We start from the raw sequence: 20,000 nt of genomic DNA on the forward strand, positions 1-20,000 counted from the left end.
CAGAAGCTGCACATATGCTAATAAAGAAAAATTACTAAACTGACCGAACATAGAAATCAACGATATATCGGAATCTCTAATTATTAAAAAAAAGTGTTACAAGCCGTCCTTAAACTTTCAACGTTAAAAAAGGGAGGGAATCCTGGATTAAAGTTTACAACTTCTATAATTCAATTGTGGTCTAAATAAATATATTCATTACGAACGCGCGCATGTTTTACAAAAGAACTTATTGCCGATTTTACACGCTGATCCCTTCCCCATGTGCGATGATAAAACTTCTCAAAAGTATTTGTGATGTTAGGCTGTATAACAGTGTTAACTTTGCTCAAAATCGTCTGTTTATTCTTTTTTAGACCATCGATGTTCGATACTTATCGGAAACATTTCGATACAGAAACCTTCTAAGAACACTCAGGGACACATCAAGTGCATTTGCGTGAAATTTAAAGCAGTATCGACCCACCCGTTTCGGATTCCATAGGAAACGGACCTACACATACAGACAAAATGCATTCTATATATAAGTAGAGATATAAGGTAATAACGTGATACATTAAGTGATAATAATAATAATAATAATAATAATAATAATAATAATAGTAATAATAAGTAATAATAATAAGTAATAATAAAGTGATATCTACAATCAATATAGGTACGTTTACATTATTCAATATTTCTTTCTGTCTATGTATTTCCATTTACTCTACTTGTCCTTCCTGTATTCTCTCTGTATCTTTCCCCCCTATCAGTGTCGCTACACGCTCATGCCACTAAACATTTGTATTCCTACCTACCCACTTACCTGCTTTATCTCTATCTCCCCCCACACGCGCGTACAGCTATATAATCTTATACCTACGTACGCACTTATTTATCTATCTAACACCATCTTATATTATTACTCCTCCCTGAATTTCCTTTGTTTTTTAATGTCTTCTTTTCTGCAGTTTCCAGTTGAATTGTCTCTTCTGTATCGATCACACCCATGTGCAAGCTTCTGATTCCGTTACACATCGAGCCATGGCATCCCTGTCGGCACCGATACATTGTACGTAGCAAAAGAACGGCGTGGCATCTTCTCACTGTATACAAACTAGGAAGTACAATATTCTTGTCTATTATCAAACTTATGAAAGGCGGTAAAGTTATATGAAAGACATTATAGCTAAATACAGTATATTCCCAATACAATGCTTGCCCCAAGCTAGCTATCCTTGACTCCATGCTATTGTATAACAAAAATGATTCATATGGATTCTCATTATATTCGGTTTTCGAAACAACTTTTTCTTTTCTTTCTAATTTTCAATGAGTAAATCAATACTAGACTTTTCGAGATATATAAATAAATATATATATATAAATATATATATATATATATGTATATATATATATATATTTATATATATATATATATATATATATAAATATATATATATATATATTAATTTATAAAATATATATGGCGATTAAGCTACACTGAATATTCTGCGTTTCATCCACTATAGGATTCGTCAGGCTTACGAATCCTAAGCCTGACGAATCCTATAGTGGATGAAACGCAAAATATTCAGTGTAGCTTAATCGCCATATATATTTTATAAATTACTAACTAGCTCTACCTACGTATTGAGCACTTTTGAAGTAAATACTTAAAGTTTATGCATAAATCTATACTGTCGTATATTAAATTTATGTGAGTAAATGAATTAGTTATATATATATATATATATATATATATATATATATATATATATATATATATATATATGGATAATATCTATAAACGAATACCCGTCTCAGATCTGAACAGAATAATATCTCCTTTCCGATGCCTCCGTTCAGTCTCGAAAGACAAAGGATATCCCTTGTAGGTGCAGCTACTCGTGTAATTGTGAGGCAAGGGTTGCGCAAACCCCGACCACGCCTCTCCTGAATCGGCACTATTTGTGTCCAGTGACAAGGAAAAGGTCAGGACGACTGGAAACAATGCCGAGATAAGCGGACAGCACCTGGAAGTTCTAAATGGTAACCCAGTTAGTGCTGATCAGGTTCAACGTTGTTTAACTTCGGTGATCCAGCAGTGTCAACGTGATTATGCCGAATGTATTATGAAGATTAGAATCAGGATATAATGATATTTAACTTTATGTCTCGAATCTTTATTCTATTTTTGATTCCAATTAAATATATTTTTGTTAACTTTTGAAAATGGCACACCTTTTAAGACCTAAGCTCAAGGAAAAGGTGAAATTCATTGATTCTTGTTTAATTGTTTACCAATAACTGCATATCGAATTTAATTTATTCCGAGAGCGAGTGGGTCTATAAAATGACCCTTCAAACCGTTTCACATACTTTGAAAAGTGAAATATATCCATATCTATTTTTTAATTCACAAAAATCAAATATATTTTCATAGCGTATCATCTCATAATTTATTTTATTTTATTGCGGACTATTATCCTTATCTTTTTTTTTTTTTTAGTTTTTGTTGCAACAAAAAAATAAGGATAATAATCCGCAATAATAAAAATAAGGATAATAATCCGCAATAAAATAAATTAATAATACCGATTTCAATGAATTCCAATTTAATAATATATATGAGTATCATCTCCTTCTTACCGCCTCTCCATAAAACTAAATTAAACTAAATAAAGCCCATACAAAACTGCAAATTTAAAAATGACGTTCACATGCGATTCGAAGTTGCCCCTTATAAATAGGGATCGTTTGAAACACGTTGATTAACGAACGGAACAATTAGAGAAAGTTCAATTCGAACAAATTACTCGTCCTCTAAACAAATAAGAAATCGACTAATTTGGTTTACAGAGATGGGTGTATTTTTTATTACTATTCTTTTATATCCCAAACAATACATATTGCTATTTAGAACGTAATGGGCTACAATTTAGGATTGAGTCTAACATGGGACTGTGCGGAATTAAGCAGCGACATGTCTGTTCACATTACGTTTAAACTCCGGCAAGTTTTTACAGAAAAGGAAACGAATATCTCTGAGAGAATTATATTTTAACTAGTATAGAATAACCTGGCGTACCCCGGGATTGAATGATTATCAACGAATGTTTCACATTCCATTATTTTTATTGTCATCGGAATCAGTGAAATCGTCTACTTCTAAATAAAATCGAATGATTCCCTGCTCTTCTTAGGGATCTATCGATGAAGCGCCACATGCGTCTAGCAGTGATTTAGTTAACAATATATTATAGCCTGCATTGCACTGTAGAGAACATACTGTTGATTTTATAAAATTAGTTTTCTATATAATGGCTTGAATTAAAGTTTAAAATGCAGTGGTCAAGTATCATGCATCAACTGTGCTCTAAACTGGAACATAGCTTTCGAACGCGTCCCTGTGATATCAAAGAACCTACTGCCGATTTGTATATGCCTGGCCTTACTGGTTGTTCGGTGATAATGATGTAGATTTAAGTTTAAAATGAAAAAGTCAAGTATCATGGTGCAATTGTGCTTTAAACAGAAACATTCATTTCGAACACGCACCTTCCATATCAAAGAACCTACTGTTGATTTTGTATGCCGATGCTTTCGGCTTGTGTGATAATAGAACTTATCAGAGACACTTGTTATGTTAGGCTGTGTAAGGTGTTAACATTGATCAAAATCGCTTGTGCCTTATTCCATCGGACTATTTCGATAATCGATTATTGATACTTATCGGCGATATTCCGATACGAAACCTATCTAAGAAATGTGCCAGGCATATAAAAAGTACCTTTGTGTAAAATTACATAAAAATTAACCCAACTGTTTTTTAGTCCATAGGAAACGAACTCACACACACACCAAGTTCCTTTTATATAATAGCACAGATAGAGATAGAGATTTCACGTTTCAACGAATTTGGAATTCAAAATACGACTTTCCTCACGCTATTTGACTCTGCCAATTTCATGTGTGCATTTTGTTACTATACCTGCTGAAATCCTATTCGTGTTTAATTTAGTTATTTGTAGAGAAGTAGAGAGCAAAAAAGAGTTATCTGGCCTTGTTTGAAAAACCGTTTAGCTTGTAAAAATTGCACGTTTTAGCATACAATTAAATGGAATTTTAATGCGATTTTTCTCACCCTTATCTTACTCTGCCTATTGCATGTATGTATTTTCTAACTATATCGGTTTGAATCTCACGGAAATAAACAAATAAACCGCATAGGTGAACAAGAGACTCTTACGGAATTCGATCTCTGTAATCTAAGACGTCTTATGCACAAGCCTAATCAACTTCGTTGTGACTTGAGTAAAATATATCATCATGCTTTCGGTTTAATGTAAAAGAAAACTTTATATAATTAACGAATAACCTTGTGTGATTTTTTAATGAAAGACCTTTATAACATGACTTCAGAGTTCTGAAAAATGTAGGCAGCCATGTTCAATATTTTATCAAAAGTTATAAAGTATGTGACAATTTATTTTTAGCCTATATTAGATCTCTTAAATCCCTCCAGATGAATTACTTAAATATTTCGTGGAGAAAACAGGACTCTCGGAATTGGTTTCAGCAATGCCTAAGGCGTTTCCGTAGTTATATTTATTTCGCTTGATAAACTCTTTTTAAAATATATGCAGGGCGTCTCAACAGTAGCACCATAGTGCTCGTAACATGCTACTGAAATAAGATGTTTACAAGGAATGAATACGATAAAAACCTGTGTATCATAGGAGATTATTTATATTCATGTATGTGTGCGTCAACATTACCCACAAGTTCCCCAATTTCAAGCTCACAATTTATAAATGCTAAAACAACTCGACAATAATAGTTATTAAATGGGTGGATTGACAGTTGAATGACGATGAATATTCTGAGAGGATTGAAAATCTCTAGATAACGCCCACTCAACATAACAGGCGGCTCAGATACCAGCAATTATTCTCCATTAGTCAAAAAAAAAATCGATAATGGATTGTCAGGACTAGAGAACACAATAGTAATAATCACGTTATATACCAATTATAAAACATTAGGCCGGTGCAAAAATAATGTCGTTATTTAAACGAAGTTGACCGTCAAAATACGACATTATTTTTCCACCAACCTAACACAAATATTTAATAATAACAAGTTACTGTCAAACTATTTAGTATAATAGGTGTTTAACAACAAATTTAAAGAACTTAGAGATATTACTGCACCAATATATTCTACTTAACTTTCATTTTTTTTTAAATCAATACGAAATTTGAAAAATAATAATTCCTGTAAAGTATACACTTTATTATATTTCTATTAACTGCTGAAAATGTTTCTTCGTGATTAAAGATACATACGTTAGTTTGCCTGCATTTAGAATTCTCCGAGAAAAATGTCTATTCATATAATTCAGTATGATACGACGTTTTGGTATGCTGACTGTACTAGCTTATCCTATTCTTTGAGATACTCACAGGAGGGAGCATTTAAAGGTTGACAGCATCTATATGTAAATATAGCCGACAATATTCGAACTTGGAACACCCATATGGTCAATATATGTCTTTATGTATGCCAACATATAAAGCACCCAATCGCTTATGGACTACCCACGACTCCTGGTGGATTTTCCGGATCAAACTCCGGAATGAGACTTCAGTACGAAACTTGGGTTTAGTGATATTAATTTACCTATACAATATAACTCCAGGATACGGCATTAAAAATTAGCAACAAAATGCAGTAAAATATATAATACACATGCATATAATAAAATAACATTGTAAATAATACTAAAAGGTGGGACCGGAAAAAATATCTTATTTCACATCGTAACTTGAAAAAAAACCTTATCCCCGGGCTACCGTATCTCGGGATTCTACTGTATACATAAATAAAATTATGCTGTGGAATTGACTACATTTGAACTTATCCCATCCAGGTGGTCGATTCATGTTTTTTTTTTCTACTTGAACACATCACATTCACTAATCAGTCTCCTGTCGGATTTTCTGAATCAGAGTTGCATGGGAAGCGGGTACAGGTCTCTCATATTAACACTGTATTTATTCGTATTCTCGTTGTTTTGAACAATATTAATTTTTTTAGTAGTTCTTTTCCACCTTTCAATGTCTCTTCCCTTTCATTTACTACACGAAAAACCATCGAATCTCACACAAATGGCGTTTACTTCTATTATTTTTATGTTATGTGATAAGAAAAACGTGCGCTTTGGGGGAACCCATTGCCAGCTCTGATATTTGCTTTGTTCATAAATGTATTCGCAATGGTCGGTCCGGGATATCTATTGCCCTCGCACATAATTACTCCCTGTGCACCTCTTAAAATGGATATTATTCTAGCTCTTCTCTCCCGTTATGGCCGAAGATACGTTTGCTCGGCTCGTGTAGGAAACCGTCTGACCGGGCGATTGAACGGACGGACTCTAAACTGCCTTTCTTATCCACATGACGCAAGACTGTTATATTGATTCGACATAAAACTCTTCTGAAATTACCTCGTTGTATATTACAGATAATTAAGTACAAGTCGGAGTAAAAAACAAAAAGCAATTGCGTTATCATACGATTTTTTTATTCGGACATTTAATAATACGATTATCTGTTAAATATTAATTATATTCATGATTATCCGATATTAACAAAAACGGTTTATACCGTTATGCGCATGCGTGTTTACGATCGTGCAAGGCGTATTGCCAGAATAAACCTGTCGCTAGTGATATAGTGTTTACGGGGAAGAGTATTGGAAAAAACTAGCAGGAAAAAGTATAGGGAAGCACATTAATCGCAAACAATACTGGAGGTTTTATAGTCTATCTGTGTTGCGACAAATTATTGATCATTAAATGATGAGTCATCGAAAAAATGACATTTGCATATCTTGCATGCTATAACAAATGTACATTGCTCTCTCTCTCTCTCTCTATCTCTCTCTCTCTATATATATATATATATATATATATATATATATATATAATTACATACAAATAAATATATACTAGCATGCCGCCCGGCATTGCCCAATCGAAAAATACGCTTAAATATGATATTTTGAATAATGTAGATTGCATATTTATTACTATAATATGCTAGACCAAATATATAGTAATGATTTTAAAAGTACACGTTTTTAGTCGCGTGCAAGCGACTCTATAAGTAACTCCGTCGGTCCGTCGGTTGGACAGTCTGTCGGTCGGTCTGTCCGTAACACTTTTGTGCTTGGCCTTTTTGGGTAAGACCAAAGATCTGTTGTTAATAGATGCTGTTCTTAGCCTTTTAAGCTTTTCTTTGCCTTTAAGCCAAGATCAAAATGTAGTATGTGTTCCGGCGGATACTGAAAGCAAAGACAATATGTGGGGGCAACCCCACATATAAGACCTTGGTCAATGTAGAGGAAACTCTTCATATCAATTGTCACTATCCAGCTCCCATTTCCCACTCATCGGGAGCTTGTCCCCTTTTCCCTCCCCCCTCCCTCTCTCTCCACATTAAAAAACGGCCTTGTGCCTAATTTGCTCAGTGGGGAAGCAAATAAATACACCCACCTATAAGAGCTTGGTCATTTCCCTTCACTCCTCACATTAAAAATCGGCCTTGTGCCTAATTTGCCTGGCGGGGGAGCAAATAAATACCCCCACTCTTTTCTTGGACTTTTCCCCAAGATCAAAGTGTAGTATCTGTTCCGGCAGATGCTGCAAGCTATGACTAGCTATGACTAGCAAAGACCAGATGTGGGGGCAACCCCACATGCCTGACCTTTAACCAGCTCCCATTTCCCACCTCTTGGGAGCTGGTCCCCTTTTCCCCTTCCCCCTCCCTTCACTCCTCACATTAAAAATCGGCCTTGTGCCTAATTTGCTTGGTGGGGGAGCAAATAAATACCATCTGTTCCGGCAGATACTGCAAGCAAAGACCATATGTGGGGGAAACTCCACATATAAGACCATGGTCAATGTAAGGGCAACCCTTCATACCAATTGTAACTATCCAGCTCCCCTACTCCCCGGGGAGTTGGTCCCCATTTCCCCTTCACTCCTCAAATTAAAAATCGGCCTTGTGTCTAATTTGCTCGTTGGGGGAGCAAATAAATACCCTTTTCTTGGCCTTTTGGCCAAGATCAAAGTGTAGTATCTGTTCTTACTACATGCTGTACTTATGTTTGTAACTTTGTGATATAAAGTAGGGGATCACTTTTCTGTATTAATTTAATGTAAAATGATCACCCACTTTACAATCAGTCAGTCTCAAAGCCATTCAAGTCATTCTCCAGATCATTCAAGTTGTTTTTGAAGGATTCCAGTTATTTTTAAGCATTCAAGTCATTCTTAAGGTCATTCAATTCATCCTTAAGTTCATTAAAGTCATTCTAAGTCATTTACTTTGTATTTATTTAAGTCATTTCAGCCCATTTTTCGGTCATTTTAGTTTATCTTTAAGAATTCCATGTCATTCCTACATTCACGCATTCATTCATTACAGGAAAACACGCGACTAATGGCTATCAGCCTTGTTCTGCATGGAAGAAATTCGATGACGCACCTCTGAGTCTGGCATACGTCCATGACAAGAGTTTCTTTCTTAGAGTCTCTCGCCGTCAATATCTGCAATAGAGATGAAAGTTTCAGGTTATGAATTCATATGTTCAGTTATAATTACAATGGCATTGGTAATCCTCTGTTATCCAATCGTGCGAAATAAAAGAAAATATGATTCATTACTTTTGGAAGGTTCCACGTCTCTTATGAATTTGGGACAAAATGGTTGAACAATAGAGATTCATATATTTGTGATCAATATGAGTTTTACGACAGTTTACAATACAATTTACATCAGTTGGGGACAGTATACAGTTTGGATCAAATGGCTGAAACGAGCTTTTTTCTACGCAATTTGACGATATACACATGCAGCTTAAGTTACTCACATCAAGTGCCTCGTCTTGTGTTATTTTATATTAGTGCGATCACAAATAACATTTATAAGTACTCCAAATTTTATCTATCAAACAATTAACCACCTCAGCTGTATATATTAGTAATCCTATGTGTGACTTCATGTACACAAATCAATATATGCACGACACACATAAGATGTCTCCTTTACAGGCACATATGTGCACACACATACACACACATACATATATACAAAGAGAAGTTTATGCCTACCAGACACCTCCCTAGATCGTCTAAGCTCTCTCTGTATAGAGGTTTGTCAGAACAATCTGGCATGGAGATACTTTTCTATGCAAGTAAGACTGATGAAATATTCAAAATCACATAGTATTCGTGGACTAAATAAGAACTCCTTGCTATGGTTACTCCACGCTGACATTTACGAGTAATGATGAGTCTTCTTCAAATGATGGTAACTTAAGTAACAACAGGAAGCTTGATACTCCCTCAGACATGTCGTGTTATCTGATAAGATATATATATATATATATATACATATATATATATATATATAGAGAGAGAGAGAGATAGATAGATAGATAGATAGATAGATAGATAGATATAGTTAAGTACGTATATATATATATATATTCGTACATATATATATGCGCGCGTGTGTGAGTGTATATATATATATACATGTATATATATGTATATATGTGGGTGTGTGTGTGTGTGTGTGTGTGTGTGGGTGGGTGTGTGTTAAGGCAACATTTTTCTGTTAGACATCTCATCAAATAATTTTTTTCGAGTATTTATTCCACTTTTGGCTCTTTCCAATTTCCGAATAACGGTCTTCACCCCTGAAAGGAAATGGATTATGTAGTCGCTATATTTTTCGTAAAAATTATGTAAATTGTTTTAAACGAGATATATTGAATTGAATGGAATTTCAGTGTTATTCTTATTTTTGTTGCATTCTGTAATTCATCAGGACCTGGTGTTTTTGCTTAGAATAATATATAATCATTTCTTACAATCAGTTTCAAGCTTTTGTATATATATATATATATATATATATATATATATATATATATATATATATACAAAGAATTAATCACTATTGATGAACGTTACAAACTACGCTGTGTGATGTGTTAATGGTGTAAATGAAATGGAATAGTATCAGAGAATGGAAAATAATGAATAGACAGAAGAAAAAAATGACTATTTGTGAGAACAGTTTATAACAAATATTTGGTAACTTTAAATTTGAAGACGGGCATGTTTTAGTATGACTTGAACAGTCGCGTGGTGATGTGTTCTACAGAATAATGGTTCCTTGAAATAAACTTTGTTCGTGGATATTCTGTTTGATATTAGGCATACGGATGAGCAAAATACCACTATTTGCATGTGTACAGTGACACAAGTACTTGAATATCAGGCAGTGAGCAGCCAGATATTTGACATTAGTCGAGCATCTCAGATGAAAATATTGTTAGAATAGAGGAAAACTACCAACGTCTCTTCTGTTAAAAAGATGATTAGGAAAACAGTAGGAGTATGCCAGTAGTTCGTGAAGTGGGTTTTGAACACCTGTTACGGAAAGGAATATTATTTTGAGTGACATCTCCCCTTTGGCTTGAGCGTTACTTGAAAGCAAGCTGAAAACTTTAGAGCTCTTGCTAAAACTGATTTTATTTTGAAACCTTGTGATTCACTAGATGCCAGATGTGTTGCTGTAAAAATTAAGTATTTTAATAGATGTTTTTATAGTATTTACTGATGATAGCGCGAGTGCGTGTGTTCCTTACTGTTTCCTAAATTCAGAAGTTGCGCCGATTGCCTTGAAGAGAAACGACCTTTAAAAAATCCGATGTTGGAAAGTTAAGGAATCCTTCCAAAGAAAATCATCTATTCAAGGAAACGGTAACATTTTTATTCAGTATTGAAATCGGTCAGTTCCGAAATTTCTTTTATTTTCCATGAAATCAATGATTTGTTATTGAAATAAACAATGAGAATCCTTGGGGAAATTTTTCCGCGTCCCACAACGCATCGGAAAGACGAGATAGAGAAAAGGAAAGAAATGCCAATCAACATTCAAGATTCCAATATTTAAGCACGAACGGATATTTTTAAGAGACGCATTCAATCTGCGCGCTTAGCGGTGCAAAATTCATCTTAAAGCATAACGTGACAGATTGATTTATTGATAATTGAGAGAAAAAATCTCTTATATGGATACGTGGACGCATCTATAAGTACTATCTTAAAATTAAACATAGAAAAACTAAGACGAACATAAAATATAAGCAAGTCATACCAATTTTGATACATAAAATATAAGCAATACTTATACTATTTCATATCAGTGTGACAGACCGACCGACTGAAAGAATTGCTGACATTCTGAGGAAAAACCTCCTTAGAAATCTGGCTGACACGCAACGAAAATAAGTTGTGACAGTTCAATCTAGACTTTTCAACAATTGTGTGACATGCTGACCAATCAATATAGATATTTATAGCGCTTCTTGAACGCATTAATATAGAATGAGCACAATGTTATTTAAAATTAAAGCAGGTCAGATAGGTTAACGGAAGTAATTATTTACAGCGATAAGTCTAAGTACAAGGATATTATTTCAGACTAGTGTGTGGCAGATATATCGACAAACGTCATATTTTTTTCTATATATTATTAGCTTGTATGTTATTTGTGTCATGCTTACATCTTTTTTCTTCCCTGTGCCTGTCAATTGTCATGACCGTCCGTTTCTTGTAATAAGTAATTTTACCAAGAATTCTTTAGAAGTTTGGGTTTCGGTTTAGATTATAGCTAATGCCACTCAAATCATCTATTTTTTTTTAATAATTTTACTAAGAATTGTTCATACGTTTTGGTTTCGGTTTTGATTATAGCTGAAGGAACTCAAGTTATATGTACATAAATATATTCTTTTCTTCATAAGTTTTGGTTCCAGTTTCGATTCAAGCTGATGCAGCCAAGTCATATGGATATATATATTCTTTTAGATCATAACTTTATAATATATTAGAATCGATAGAACCTTGACTCTATAATAATATATAAGAGATCTGCATAAATTAAAATATTATATTGAAGCGTATTTTACGATCGGGCTATACCGGGCTATGCAGGTCGTCCTTTCTAGCTTAGATAAATACTTTTGCAGTTTTAACAAGAGAGCTACAATAATAACAAGGCGTCTCCATTTGGGCTGAATATCCATAGAATGCAAAAGAAAAAGCACGCTGTGGAATTTCCACAGGTCCCGCTAGTAAAAATAAATCTAAAACAAAATTCTATTTCAGACTAAAGTTGGAGAGATTGGTCGGCGGACGTAATCTTTAATGGATATTAGTCTACGTAGGAAAATGCTATTTCCGACTAAAGTTGGACAGATAAATGAACACACATAAGGATTTATGAAAATAGTTAGCGTTTTTTTTTACAAAGGAGAACCGCTTATCAAAGCCCGGAGCCACTCGAGCATAATGGTTAATAAGTGTACGGTAGTAAATGGAACAATATCGTAGTAATCGTTAGTAGTGGAAATTTGGTAAATTGGATTACTTAAGGTGATGGCTCATCAAGAATTTGTTTACCTTGGACTTGAACACGACCATATTGTAAGCTGGGCCGCAAGGTAGGAGACAAATCCACAGGCGTGCAGAAGCTTTGTTCACGGAATCTACGTTTAAGTTTAGGCACAGATAAAGAGTGGGGGAAAGTATTGATAGTGGTTTCAGCTAGATGAGTCTTTTTCGTGAAAGTTTGGCAGGGGATGCATCGATTGGAGCTCAGACGAGCACTTGCCATGAAAATAACCATAAAGCAGAGACAGGCTCTCAACGTTTCTTCTGTGGGAAAAAAAAGTTTGCAGGAGAGAGAAAAGGACACCCCTCACTTGGCTACGAAGTCGATTTTGAACTCTGTCAAGGCAGGATAATCTGCTTTTAGCAGCTCCTGCCAAGATGTGGCCACAGTACTCCTTGGCCGTACTTGGCGCATATACAGATAAAGAATTGCATCCGTAATGAGGTATCTACTGGAGCGGTAGAATGATCCCCTGATTTTTTTCAGCGACCCTAGTGTTCTTAAGTCTATGTACGAAATGATTTTTTAGACTGCAATGACACAAATCGCTCGACGGAACGGGCGTAATTTTTTTATAAAATATGCCTACGTACAACAGCATGCTATTTGCGATTAAGCCATGACAAATCTGGCGACGGGCGTAGTCTCTGCAAGTGATACGTCTACTAGCCAAGACTCTTGTAGGGACACGTCTACCTATCAAAATGTTTTATATATCAGTGTGACAGACCGGTCGACTGACGTAATATCGTACAAAGATGTCTCTACAAAGATAAAATACTATCTCACATTTCATGGCCGTATCAAAAGAACAATATTCGATAATAAATAAAGTATCACGTATCCAATAAACAAGTGAAACTGAAAAAAAACTTTCATTTGACATATATATATATATATATATATATATATATATATATATATATATATATATATATATATATATATATATATATATATAAGTAAAGAGATTTTCCTTGGGAAGATTTCAATCAAAATAAAATCTATGATTAGAAATTCAGCCAGCACTAAATCTCATCAAATTTTTCTAGGGGATGGAAAATTATTTTCAGATGAAATATTGTATTCTTGTGCACACTCATACAGACACACACACACACGGACACATTCGTATATATATATATATATATATATATATATATATATATATATATATATATATATATATATATATAGCGAGATATTCCGAAATACCTGAAATTTATGTAAAATGATTTTTATATTATATCTATTTCTCTCGTTCTCTGTATACATACATATATATATATATATGCGTGTGTGCGTGTGTTTATAGACTCTTATTTAAGCATATGTATCTACGTAAACACTTATGTACGCAATATCAGAACTCATATCTATATCGATAAGACTCGAAATTTAATCTAGAAAACGATTATCCTTTTCAAGTATATATATATTGGTAATCTTATACGTAAATTCATTTACACCGATCAATATACAGACAAGGTACACATTAAATACATTTACATAGACACACACAAACATACACATACACACACACTTATATATATTATATGTTTATATTCTACACTTATTGTAGTTGCATTCTGCAACTCATCGCGTCGGTATTTGATTTCTTGTTTCGTCTCATAGAAAATCATTTATATTGAAGTTTATATATATATATATATATATATATATATATATATATATATACTAGCAGTCCCGCCCAGTTTTGTTTGGGCCGTTTTTACTGTTCACATCTTTCCCTATGTGGGAATACACTTTATGTAAAATTTCAAATGTTTAGACTAGAAATTGGCAGAGTAAATTGGTAGAGACTGCGAAGGTCAATGTTTTTAACTTTGACCCCAATTTTGACCTCTTAACATTCTTTGTTTTGATCTCTAAATGTTTGATCCCTGTCCAAGTAACCTACATTTAAAATTTCAAGTGTTTAGACCTAAAATTAGCGGAGGAGTTTAGTAGTGTTTTCAAAGGTAAAATCGTTGAACTTTCACCCCTTGATAACGAAAATTCTGTCCGAAAACAGATTTAAAAGATTTTTCCAAATCCCTTATGTCAAATCTCGAGTCTGTAGACTGAAAATTGGCAGAGTAGTTTGGTAGGGAAAACTTTTTAATTTGACGTGAACCCTAAGATACTTCAATAAAAAGTCAAATATGAACAGGTAAAATTATAAAGTAATAAAAGGCGAATCAAATGAGGTATATGTTGTTTAAACAGTTACATTCAATTAAGCATAAATTTTTGATTCTTGAAAAAAATGACAAATACGGATTTTCTTTTTGGCGCCACTGTATGTATGTATGTATGTATGTATGTATGTATGTATGCATGCATGTGTATATGTATGTATACATGTATGTATGATACATGAAATGTTTGGTGTTATGTATTTGTAATTTTATAGTTGTATTTTACCTGTATAAATACACATTTGTATGCGAATAGCTTACGTCATGCAATAATAACTAAAAGAATATCAAAATTAATATTTCCATCTGACCATAGCTGACGGAAACAGAACAGTTCGACCACTTGTATAAATTAAAGGTTTCAGTTCAAAAACTTATGTACGTTCTTAAATCAGATATATAGATGTCCAAGTTCGCAAAATAGGGACGCCGGTCGCGAATGATGTGATTATTAAAACCAAGATGAATATAGTTGTCGGAATAAAGATTGTGTGAAAATAAGTGTTTTTTTGTTAATTTAATCAGAATGCAATTGAAATCTCATTTTGTTTGGTTGGTTGTTTTTGTTTTACGTCATAGCAACCCTTTTCGGGTTATTTAATGCCGAATCCAGTGATTTTGAAGATTTTTTTTAAAATACATTATATTTGTTTTTCAAGTCAGTTTCTATTTAACCCATAGTTGGGACCCTAACAGGTACTACAACTCCGGGTCAGAGTGGACCTGAGAGCAATGGCAATTAAAGGGTGGGTCCACACTCCCACAAAGCCCACAAACTAGGGCTACATCATCGGATATGATTTAAGGTCAGAAATTTCATTTTGGTTTCAATCATTTAAAATATATAGACAATATTACTTATTATAATGTGTTCCGTGAAATGTCTCGTTTACTGAAACACTGACAACATGAACAAATAAAGAAGCATTTGAAAAATCCGTATTCACGTTTTCACTTTTTCGCAATTTTAATTTTTTCACTGTTTTATTTTTTATCGTAAGACTATTTTAAATTACTTTTGCATTCCTAGCATTTTGCGTAATGGTAGATATATTTTTTACATATCTAATTTAAATGAAAAAATGCGTTCTTTCTTTTTTACTTATCATCAAAACTGGTTAATGTTTGTTAAATAAATAGTACAACATAATAGTTCGAAAATATTGAAAATACAGAGAAAAAAAAGTACACTGGCATAACAACTTATAAACAATCTATCATAACTTAATGTTTGGAGTTATTCATTTTTAATTTTACTGTGTTATTTTTTCTTGTATACGTGTAATAGTGCCATCGATATCAGCATTAACGAAATTAATTACTTACAAAAACAACGAATTACGAAAATTTCATGCTCATTACTTTTCAAGCTAGAGAGACCCAGGAAGGTCGTTTCAAAAGTAATAACTTTATTATTCTTAACTCAAAAAAGTCGAAGCGCTATGAAAACGGAAGTGGTACTGTTAAAACGAGGGACATTTTGTGCTAACAACTTTATTTTTCTACATAGTCATACATATTATAAATGCGCTTTTGTTATGGCCGTCCGGGGCGCGCTCTGTCATATAAGGGTTGTTCCAACAGTAAAACCGTAAAACCTCCTACATTATAAAACTTGAATTTGAAGAACCGATAAAATGGAAGTGGTAACATTAAAAGGAGCGGCTTTTGTGTTCCAGAATTTCATTTTCTACGTAATCATCACCATTTTCAAATTGATTTTGCCAGGAATCCGATCGCGCCTTCATGCTTCTGACGCACGTGCATAGCAGGGGTTGCTTTATAGGCGTCTCACAGCACTAATATCTGTAACAGAATGATGAAATATTCAGGTCATTAACGCACGAGCTCAGTCATCATAACAATGTAATTTGCCATCTCTCTGGGTTCATTCAAGCGAAATAAGCAAATAGAAGACATTTTTAGAGCATCCCTCGTACATTATTTATCTAGCTAAAAAGATATACTGATGAAGCATAAATATTCACAGATTGAGAGAAATTAGTGACTCTCTCTCTCTCTCTCTCTCTCTCTCTCTCTCTCTCTCTCTATCTATCTCTCTATCTCTATCTATCTATCTCTATCTATCTATCTATCTATCTCTCACTCACTGTCTCTCCCTGAATGAGTGTTAGAATAGTCATTTTAGTTTAAAAACTGAAGTTATAAAGCAAATTTGCGTGACTCTCATTTATTCCCCACTCTCTTTCACTAGCGACGCCTTTTTTTTTTTTTGGTTCTTATTAAAGAGAATAGCACCTACATATACACAGTCCATCCTGAAATGTTCTTTATGTAAATTGTTGGTTTCAAGCTAAGTTAAGTGATAAGTGATAAGTGATAAGTTCTAATCCACATTTGTCATCAACTGAAATGAATGGCTCTCGTTTTCAGGAGGCCTCAAGTTTTGACAAGCTTCTGGGCTTGACCATTACTCCTGATCTTAAATGGAACACGTATATCAAATCTGTTGCCAAGGCCGCTGGAAAAATGGTGGGATCTTTCTATCGATCCAGTAGATATCTCACTGCTGATGATATTCTCTACCTATATAAGAGCCAGGTACGTCCAAGGATGGAATACTGTTGCCACATCTGGGCAGGAGCTGCTAGAAAGGACTTGTCCTGCCTTGATAGAGTTCAAAATAGACTTCGTAGCCTCGTAGGAGATGTCCTTTTCTCCTCCTTGCAACCTCTATCTCACAGAAGAGATGTTGCGAGTTTGTCTCTGATGTATCGTTATTTTCATGGAAAGTGTTCAACTGAGCTTCAATCTATGGTCCCCCCTCGCCAAACTTTCACAAGAAACACTCGTCTAGCTGTAAACACTATCAATAATTTCCCCCACTCTTTATCTGTGCCTAAACCTAAACGTAGATTCCATGAACAAAGCTTCTTTCTTAGAACTGCACGCCTGTGGAATTGTCTTCCGTTTTCCTGCTTTCCGGCTGACTACAATATGGATGTGTTCAAGTCTAAAGTAAATAAGTTCTTGATGAGCCGTTCTATATAAGTTATTAAATTTACCAAATTTTCATTACTAATGATTACTATATTGACCAATTTCTACTGTACACTCTTTAACCCTTATCCTTGAGTGGCCTCTGGGCCTTGATAATGTGGTGATGCCTTTGTAAAAAAAAAAAAAAAAAAAAAAAAGAGAGCCTGCAAAACAAACCAACAATGCATATAATTAAAATAATATTAATATTAATAATTCCCAAAATATTAATTTGAATAAACAATAGTTAGAAGAGACATTTTAAAATCTAGTGTTATATCTAATAAGTTTATAAAACAACCACTGATTTCTCATATTTTATCCCTTTTTTTTTTTGGTCCCTCGACAAAATGAGGGTGAACTTGCAAATTTACCCTTGTCCGTCCGTCCGTCCGTTCGTTTTTCTGCACTTTTCTCAATAACTACGCCTGTGAATATTTTTTAATTTTGCGCAAACATTAAACATGATACGAGTAAAAAAAGTAACAGAAAATCAGGTTGCCCCCCTAGGGGTGCCTTTCGAGCTAAAATAGCTAAAATTGACACTTTTGTGCTTATTAACAAAAATGGATTTTTATAAAACTTTCTGAAAAGTTGTAACTAACTGATCTCTATATAATTTTGTTTGTGTATACTTCTATATAATTTTGTTTGTGTATACTCTTGGGTGTACCCCGTAACTCTTTTAGGACTAATAAAACACTCCATATTTGGGACTATTTTACCATATTTGTCCAGAATGTTCTGTGTAAGTCTATTTAGCAGTTTTGCATGGTGCTGAACTCAAATTTAAATAAGTTAAGGCTTTGGGGACTTTTAGGGCTAAATGAGGGGGGCAAATGATGGAACTAGTCATTTCTTTTTTTGCATAGTGCAGAAGTCAAATTTACATATGTTAAGGCCTAAAACTGCACAGTTTGTTCATTTTTTCCCAGGATTTGACGTCCCCTGAGGACTAAATGAGGGAGAGAAATCCTGAACTTTTTAACGCGACTCAAGGGGGTGGGGCCACGCATGCTTCACTTGTTACGCATATATATAATTACAGCACCCAATCATGTGGGGTTTAAGTGATCTAATTGATAAATTGTGTGGATCTCACTTTTAATCATAGCAATATAGATTTTCTTCATATTATACAGAATAATGACAGTGCTGTCGTCGGTAATTTTACGACAGTTTATAGAAAACGCTGCACTTATTTACGCATGAATACAGCCTGTTCTGTATGGCTATTTCGTCTAATATATTCATCGAATCTCTCTAAGGATAACCTTAACAATATTCAAGTTGCTCGTGATCATGTAATTATCGGTTCAATAGGAAATGTGAAATTGATGAGATTTGAGACGGAACTACTAGAAAGTGAAATCAGCATTCGAAAGCTTTTAAATTTGAGGACATTTTTTTAATATTTTAAAGAATGAAACTTTATAACTAAAAATGCTTGGAGTAATCTAAAACAGATGTTTTATATTAAGTTGGTGCAAAAAGATGTCGTTTTTTCCAGATATATACGTCAAAAACTACATTATTTTTTGCACCAACCTAATAATTAATATCAACCAAGACATTTGCATTATACTCTGACTTATTAACTTCGTCATCTCATCCCTTTCTCTCCATTTCTCTTTGTTTGCTTTACTTTTCTCGCTCCCCTGTTCTATCTGTGTCCATTTGTATCTATACATTTTTCATATATGTAATCTATGTATCCCTATTATCTATCTGTTTTGTTTACACACACACACACACACACACACACACACACATATATATATATATATATATATATATATATATATATATATATATATATATATATATATATATATCTTCATGTATACCTATTAGGTTGACGCGAAAGTTCTTGCGGAATTTTATTTTTTTATTTCAAATAATGTATTTTCAAATAGGTTTTCGATATAATGCCTTTATTTTCTATGTCGTCTTATAGCGCATTTTTTGTCCTGTCAAATTGTTTCCAATACAATCGTTTTAAAACAATTATACTTTATTTTTCAAATGGTTGAATCCAAGACAGACAAAAAGCAAATTTGCAGGATGTTCTTATTTCAATCCAAACTAAGCCGAAAAACTGCTGAAACAGCTCGCGACATGAACGAAGCTTTTGGTCCAGGAACCACTACTGAACGCACAGCACAATTGTGGTTTAACATATTTCGTGGCGGCGATGAGAGTCTTGAAGATAATGAGCGTAGGGGTCAACTATTGGATGCTGACAACGATCAATTAAGAGCCTTAGTCAAAGCAAACCCAC

The 20,000-nt window shown here is 33.9% G+C and overlaps 1 protein-coding gene and 1 pseudogene across 1 annotated transcript in view; both read left to right on the forward strand.

Annotated features, from left to right (window-relative positions):
- Window positions 1-20,000, forward strand: part of LOC145267281 (zwei Ig domain protein zig-8-like) — a 750,978-nt gene that overhangs the window by 115,894 nt on the left and 615,084 nt on the right. The window lies entirely within an intron of this gene.
- LOC145273847 (U2 spliceosomal RNA) lies at window positions 8,089-8,226 on the forward strand (annotated as a pseudogene).

Source organism: Euprymna scolopes, chromosome 4 (genome assembly GCF_053919585.1).
Source record: "Euprymna scolopes isolate OS-2025 chromosome 4, ASM5391958v1, whole genome shotgun sequence".
Classification (NCBI taxonomy): Eukaryota; Metazoa; Mollusca; class Cephalopoda; order Sepiida; family Sepiolidae; genus Euprymna; species Euprymna scolopes.